This window comes from Sciurus vulgaris (genome assembly GCF_902686455.1).
Source record: "Sciurus vulgaris genome assembly, chromosome: 7".
NCBI classification, from domain to species: Eukaryota; Metazoa; Chordata; class Mammalia; order Rodentia; family Sciuridae; genus Sciurus; species Sciurus vulgaris.
In genome coordinates this window covers 130,635,949-130,643,790 of record NC_136467.1, presented here as the reverse complement: position 1 = coordinate 130,643,790, position 7,842 = coordinate 130,635,949, and the positions used below count along the sequence as shown (strand labels likewise).

Genomic DNA, 7,842 nt, shown 5'->3' with positions numbered 1-7,842 from the left:
CAAACAACTAACATAGGACAACTATACTCACTCATCAGTGGTTGCTCATTACCAGTGTGGCATTCCAAAATATCTTCTTACTTGAAATATTTGGATTAAATTTGATCTTTGATACTAGTGGGCAATTTGATTACTACAAAATTGGAAGAACATTACTTATTAAAGATGAACATGTAGAAAGTAAAATGAAAGTACATCACAAAAGCAGCTAAGACTAGTGTCCCCTGTCAAGCCCACACTATTGTGCCTTGCTGTCAGAGAGTCTCATCTTCTCAACCATTGTATTACTATGGTTTAAGAAGCACTTGTGTTATAAAAGGCAATTCAAATGCTTCTTAATATAATGACACACTAATGCCTGCCTTTGTGCTACTCTGGAGTTTTCCATCAACATGAAAGGTCTTTTCCCCTGCCAGTAACCCAAGTTCAAGACAGTGTAGTACAGATCAATTCCTACATCTTCAGTGAAGTCTCCTCAATGAACATAGGCTACCTTGATGTCTCTCAGATTCCAGTACCATACATATGATTACTATTTTCATACATAACTTTATCTTTTCAAGTATACTCTATACTACTTGTAAATAGAATTCATATTTTTATACTTCTTTTGTATCCCCACTTGAAATAGTAATTGTAATTGGGCTAATACTTTATTTTAAAATATTTAGGGGCACTTTAGATAGTAAAATTACAACCAATTACACTATTCACTAATAATTAAAATGCCACCTTAATGATTAAAACAAAGCAAAAGAAAACATAATTGCATTCAAATAGGCCATCTTGAATGGAAGAAAAGTTGTACAGAAATTGAATACTTACTATTTCAAAAACAAGTATCACATAAAAGAGAACTGAAAAATTTTGCTCTGGATTACCTACTATCTATCTACCATAATTAAGTGAGCAAATATCAGAAATCTCATCAATGTGTAAATCATGATGTCAGGTGCTCTTAAACTTATGTAAATTAACTTCCCTTATCCATAGCCACAACCTAAGACCTAGCTATTTGTCTAGATCATGAAATGTTATTGGCCTGAAGGGAACACAGCCAAAGAATTAGAGGGAGCTATGTAAATTTATCTATCAATCTTGCTAAAGTTAAGAGAATGAATGTCTTAATGTCAAAGTATTCTAATATGAAAATGCTTGTGTTGTGCCATACTTTAAGGTCAAGAGATAAAAATTAATTATATAAATTATGTATCAGAGTATGGAATTTTTTTATTCTACTTGAGAGAATCAGGAGAGGAACAAACTCTCTTTTACACATCATCACAAAAGCCCAAATTAAATGAGAACACTAATAAGAAGAATGACTTAATTTAAAATGGCACCTCTAATAAATGTTACAAAGAATATTAGACAAAAAGTTCTGAAACCTTCAAGGGTAGAAGAACAAAACCATAAATATTCTGGTATTAAACTTGTGTTCTTACATATACCTAATATTTTCCCCTGGAACTAAAAACAAGACTAAAAATGTAAATGTCTCTCCTTGAATAATTTATTTTCCACACAAAGCATGTCTTTTAACATGTTACAAAGCATTAATAATCAGATCTCTCAAATATTCTCAAACTTTATTTATAGCATCATGTTGGTGAACATATCAGTCAAAATAAGTAAATTCCCTACAAGTTAGAGTAACTTTAATCCCTCATGTTCTCATTATCACTTTAAACTTTTTTTTAACCACTTTACTTTTATAATGTAAAATAAAATTTTTTGACTATGGTGTTGGATTTTACAGAATCATAGATTCAGAGGTTCATATATTTTTTTTTTCTTTATACACATATATACCATATTAAAGCTTGGTAATTACCCTATTAAGCAAAATGCTTCCAAACAATGACTTGGTATAATACTCCACCATCCTTATAATGCACAATATTACAAGGCACCTAAGTAAAAATATTTTAATTATGATAAAGAATTTTTTACATAAATTTCCATGAGTAATAAGTACCTTCTGTTATTCAAAAGTTCTCTCCCTCAACAAAGAGAAGCATAAGTTAGCCAAGAATCTTCAAAGGCTTTAAGTGAACCTACCTGTTATTGAGATCCCTCCCAGACATGTGTTGTGGTGAGAGATTCAAGTACAAGGAAGTACTATTTGAGGTGGGGTTTACTGTGTGTTTCAAGTGCATGATGCTATTGTATGGAAAGGCCATCCAAGAATAGTAGGCTGCCTGGCCTAAAAACTGAAGGAATTGCAAATTGCCCAGTGCTGCTGCAATTAAGGAAACCTTTGTGGCATGATAGGAAAGGTACAATTAAGAGTTTGTCTATGCAGCAGATCTAGGAATCCAGTGCCTAGACCTTTGGCAGTTGTTGTATGTGAAGAGGAGTTCTGAAGAGATGCAGGTGAATGGGAAAGTTTGTCTTGGATGAACAATTCCTGCTCACTCAGGTCTGCTAAGGCTTTTTGAGTAACATCAAAAGGATCAAACCCCAAGTCATCCTCTGGTTGTTTATTAGAACCAAAGCCAAATGCTGCTGGCCACTCTGTAGAGGGTGATACTGGGATTTTTTTTTCTGATATGAAGAGACTGTGACTCTGGTGCCATAGGCCAATCACTAGATGTCCATGGGGAACTGGGAAAAGGAGGAAGCCTACTTGGGATAGGGTTGGAATCGCAAAAATTGTCGAAAGAATAATGACTGTGACTCTGTTACTGTCTCTTCAAATGGGGACCTTGTACTGTGATTGCATGAATTTGTGGGGATGCCTGGATTGGGTTTTGTTAAACCAGGTGGTGGTGAAGTTGTATCACTGTTGGATTCTTCTGTGAATTACCACAATTTCCTATACTGAGAGCATCTGAAGGTTTATCAATGGGGCTCTGCACTGGTGTCACTTGGTTCTTATTTTTATCAACTGAACCCATAGATAATTGAAGAAAATTGAAATTAACTTACACAATTCTTGAAATAATTTCTGTTCATATTATTATTGTTTACCCATGAGAATTTCCTCTTTTGTGAACTTTCCTGCCTCATCTCCCAATTCATGTGGATACATGCAGTCAGATTTTGGACACTGTATATTTTGTAAGAAGCAACTGCAGTATGTTTTGTACCTAAGAGATGTCTTAAGAGTTCTGCCATCTACCACCACATTGTTGACACACTGTAAAGCTCTTGGAGCATTTTCTGACCAGATATAGGTCAGATACAAGCATTGGCACTAGGACCCTGTGAGCCTGCATATGATGTGCTATTATTGATGACAAACTTTATGTGCTTTACCAAACTTCCCAAATTATTCTGGTGGTTTTAAAACCTCTGGGTCAGCTAGGCATTGGAACAGACTTACAAAAATGTTGAGGTTTGTTTGCAGGGCATATAAAAAACAAACAAACCAAAAAAAACCACCCACAGTGGAAAGTAGTTTTTCTGTTTTCTCTCATTTTGTTCTCATTTTTTATCCTTTGCAGTTCTTCCTGTGAGAGTGGTTTACAAACTTCTGGATCTTCTGGTTGTGGCTTTCTATGTACAGGACAAAGACCATTTTCATCAGTGCAACTTCTAGGCCAACAAAATTGACAAATCTGGTAGCCATAGATAGGTGCAAGAGAAAAAGTTCATATCCTATATCTCAATGGCTCCATGCAAAGACAGCATTCCATGGGGTCTTCCTTAGCATCAGGATTTTGATACTCTTGATGTTTATTAAACAGTGACAAAAGTTTATACTAATTTAAGGGACTGAGAGCTAAACTTCAGAAGTTTGAAGAGCCACCTGCCTTCCCTCACTTTTTCCTTAGTCAACTCCACTTGCTGCCATGTCCTCACAAGAGACCACTGAACTAGTGTCTGGGAAAACTCTTCAGAACCAGACTGGATTGCTTCAGCAAATCCAAAATCCATGGCTGAGAAAGTTTCTGATTTTGGTTGATTCCACAGCCAGACAGTTCACCATCTTTCATTAGGGTAAGACTTCCCCTGTTTTTAATTTTATGAGAAATCTTGTTATTTCCTTAGTGTCTGTATTCTAGATTTCCACCACAATGTTCAAGGGCTCTGTTTTCTCTATATCCTGACCAATATTTCAAAAAATTCTTTAAAATTTTTTAAATGGTAGCAATGCTAATGGAGGTGAAGTAGCATTCCATTGTGTTTGATTTGCATGACTCTAGTGAGTAGTAATGTTGAACATCTTTTGTGGTACATCTTGGCCTTTTGTATATCTTTGTTACAATGTCTGCACAAGTGTATGCTAGTTTTTCCAGGCTACCATAACAAAATACTGCAGGCTGGGTGGCTTAAGCAATCACTTTATTTTCTCATAGTTCTGGAGTTTGAAAAGTCCAAAATCAACATTCAGACAGTGTTCAGTTTTTGGTGAGGGCTCTCTTCTTGGAGAGAGCCTCTGGTGTCTCTGAAAAAGTCAATAATCTGGTTGAATCATGACAACTGAAGATCTTATTTAATCTTCATTGCAACTGTAAAGATCTCACTTCCAAGTATATTGTCACATTAGGGAATAGGGCTTGAAGAATTGAAATTTGAGGGGACAACAAAGTCCATAAAAAAGTACTCTACCCACATTTGAGTTCTATTTGTTGTTTTGTAGAGGTATAAAAATTTTAAAATATATTCTGGATACTAATCATTTATCAGGTACATGCTTTATGCACATTTTCTCCTGTGGATTGCCTTTGTATTCTTTGATAGTGCTCTTTGAGACACTAAAGTTTTTCACTTTGATGTATAGTGTATTTTTCTTTGTCCTTTGGTCACATAACATCCATGTCAACCAGCAAATCAGTGTTGCAGTATCACAGTACTTATGTTCAAGTAACCCCCAACCCATAGCCTAACATTACATCACAAAGACTATTATTTACCTCTCTTCTTCTCATCACATATGTATTGTGTCAGCTCATATCATGACAGGGAAGATAAGTACAGTACAAGAAGATATTTTGAGAGGTGAAACCACATTCACATACCTCTTGTTACAGAATTTTACTTTTATTACAATATTTTGTGTCTTTGGTTTTCATACTCAAGAAATAATTGCTAACTGCATTGTCATGAAGCATTCCCCTGTTTCCTTATAAGAATTTTATAATTTTAGCTCTTATGCTTTTATACATTTTGATTTAAGTTTTATATTTAGTACAAGGGAAGGATCCAACTTTATTCTTTTATTTAGGCACATATAATTTTCCCAGGCTATCAAAAAGATTTTCCTTCCCCGACTGAATATACTTGGTATCTTTGTTAAAAATAGTATGATCATAGGGTAGTCACTTTTATCCATGAATAGGATGTTCCAAGACCTGTGGATGCCTGGAACTATGAATAGTACTAAACACTGTACATACACTGTTTTACCTATTTTTTGCAAAATTTCTATGATAATTTATAAAATAGCCACAGTAAGAGTTTACTGATAATAATAAAAAGTAACAATGATATGATAAAATAAAACAGTTAATAACAATATACTATATAAATGTTATGTGAATGTGGTTTTCTCTTTCTGAAAATGTCCTCTTAAATCCTTCCTGTCATAATACAATATTTGTGATGAGATGAAGTGAGGTGAGTGACAGTCTTTGTTTTAGGCTATGAGTAAGTGTTACTTGAACACAAGCACTGTGATACTGCAATATTTGATTGGATGCAATAGTTGATATGGCTACTAAGTAACTAGGGGACAGGAAATTTATATTATGGACAAATGGATTCATGTCCTTGCACAGATGATATTTCATTATAATACTCATAAGAGCATGAAGTTTAAACCTAGTAAATTGTTGCTGTAATTTTAATACTGATATTTAATATTTTTGTGACATGTTTGACCTCAGAAAGTGAACCTGGGCAAGGAGGACTACTGTATAAGTGATTATTTCTGGACTTTATATTTCATTCCATTAATTTATATGTCTCCACTACCTTCTGTGGCTTTTTTCTTTGGTTTGGTTTTACTTTTGTATGCTGCTGGTGGGGGGAACCTAGAGTCTTTCCTCAGCTGACTGACTAGAGTCTAGTCAGCTGGTCTACCAATTAACTTCAATATTGCTCCAATGACTAAAATTTTGTATATTTTGAAATCAAGAAACATGAGTTCTCTAAAATTGTTCTTGATCTTCAAGGTTGTTCTGACCATAGGATCCTTTGAAATTCTGTGTGAAATTTAGGAGGAAATTGTCTATTTCTGCAAAAAAGAGAAGTGATTTTCAAGATGGCGGCCTAGAGGGTGGCTGCATTACGTGTTGCTCCAGAACTCAGGATTCAAGAGAGGAGATATTGAGACGCTTGGGACCAACTCAAAGTAGCCGGGTGACTCTCACCCCCTGGGGGGGCATCCAGGATGGGACGGGGGTCCCGGAACGCAGGAAACTTTGTGAAGTAGAACTGCCGGCGAGACGCCCCTCCCCCCGCTGGAGCGCCATAGAGGAGGCCGCTCGGCACAGCGCTGGGACTCGGAGCAGCCACTGGGGCTCCGGCGGCTGCCCAGGGGAGGAGTGGCGGGGAGAACTGTGTGGACTCAGGACACCGGGGCCTGCCCTGAGGAGGAGGAGAGGAGCGTGGCCACTTGGATTTGGAGAGACTGCACCAGAGCTGCAGGCGGTTGCCAGAGGAGAAGCCGCGCGGCGAGCTGTTTGGAATCAGAATGACGCTTCTGAACACCGGGGCCTGCCCTGAGGACGAGGAGGAAGAGGAGCGGCCGCTTGGATTCGGGTGACTACACGGGAACTACAGGCGGTTGCCAGAGAAGGGGCTGCGTGGCGAGCTGTTTGGACTCTGACCACTTCTGAACCCCGGGGCCTGCCCGGAGGAGTAGGAGAAGGAGGAGAAGGAGCGCGGCGGGTCGTTTGGACTCGCAGTGACTGCATTAGCGCTCCAGGCGGCTGCTCAGAGGAGAAGGCGAGTGGTGAGTTGTTTGGTCTTAAAGTGACAGCTCCTGAACACAGGGGGGCTGCCTGGAGGAGAAGCATGGTGGGACGCTTGGTCTTGAGGGGCCACAGCAGAGCTCCGGGCGGTGCCCAGAGGACCCGTGCAGCGGGTCACGTGGATTCAGAGCCACTCAGAGGGACTGCTCCTGAACACCCGGGGGGTTATCTGGAGAAGGAGGAGGAATGGGGAGGGTCACTTCGACTCGGAGTGATTGATTGCCCCGGGCTACGGGTGGTTGGTGGGAGGAGGAGGCACGAAGTGAGTTTCTTGGACTCCTAGTGACCGCACCGGCATACTGGGCGGCTGTCTGGAGGAAGAGGCCTGTGGTGGGTCTCTGGGACTCAGAGCGATTGTTCGGGGCCACAGGTGGCTGCTCAGAGGAGGGGCCACGCAGCCAGGCGATTAGGTGCAGAACAGGGTCCCAGGATCTAGGAGGCTTCTGGGTGGAAGAGCCGCACAGAGACAGGCTTAGGGCGGAGCGAAGGTTCCAGGCCTATGGGCAAATTCTCTGAGGAGGGGCAGCCTAAGGAGATTCATCTGCGAAGGGTGAGGCTCCCAGGCCCAGGAGGTAGGGCCAGGCCCCTGGAAACTTTGCAGAGGAAGGCAGCCCAGCCCAGGCAGTAGCTGTAAATTGAGGGGAACCTCTAGGAGGAAACTGACCAGCGAGACCTCTCCACTGGGTGAGTCTTCCCTGCCTGGTGAGGTTTCCCCACAAGGACGGTAAAACCAGAGACACAGGCCCAAACAGGCCTTGCCTCAGCCCACAGCCTAGGTCCCCTTTGGATGACCATTGGTCAACAAGTGGAGGCACCTCTGCCCACTAGCAGGGAATATACCCCACCTGAAGGCCACCACTCCTAGAGAGGCAGCTTCCTTGTGGAGCACCGCATTATCAACCTCCTCCAAGACTTCAGC

General features: G+C 40.1%; 1 pseudogene across 1 annotated transcript; it reads right to left on the bottom strand.

Annotated features, from left to right (window-relative positions):
* Positions 1-725: 725 nt before the first annotated feature.
* On the bottom strand, positions 726-3,882 carry LOC306665787 (CCR4-NOT transcription complex subunit 4-like; annotated as a pseudogene). Its single transcript has 2 exons — positions 3,808-3,882; positions 726-3,707 (listed from the first exon to the last, which is right to left on the bottom strand). The product of its transcript is annotated as a CCR4-NOT transcription complex subunit 4-like (transcript).
* Positions 3,883-7,842: the final 3,960 nt, after the last annotated feature.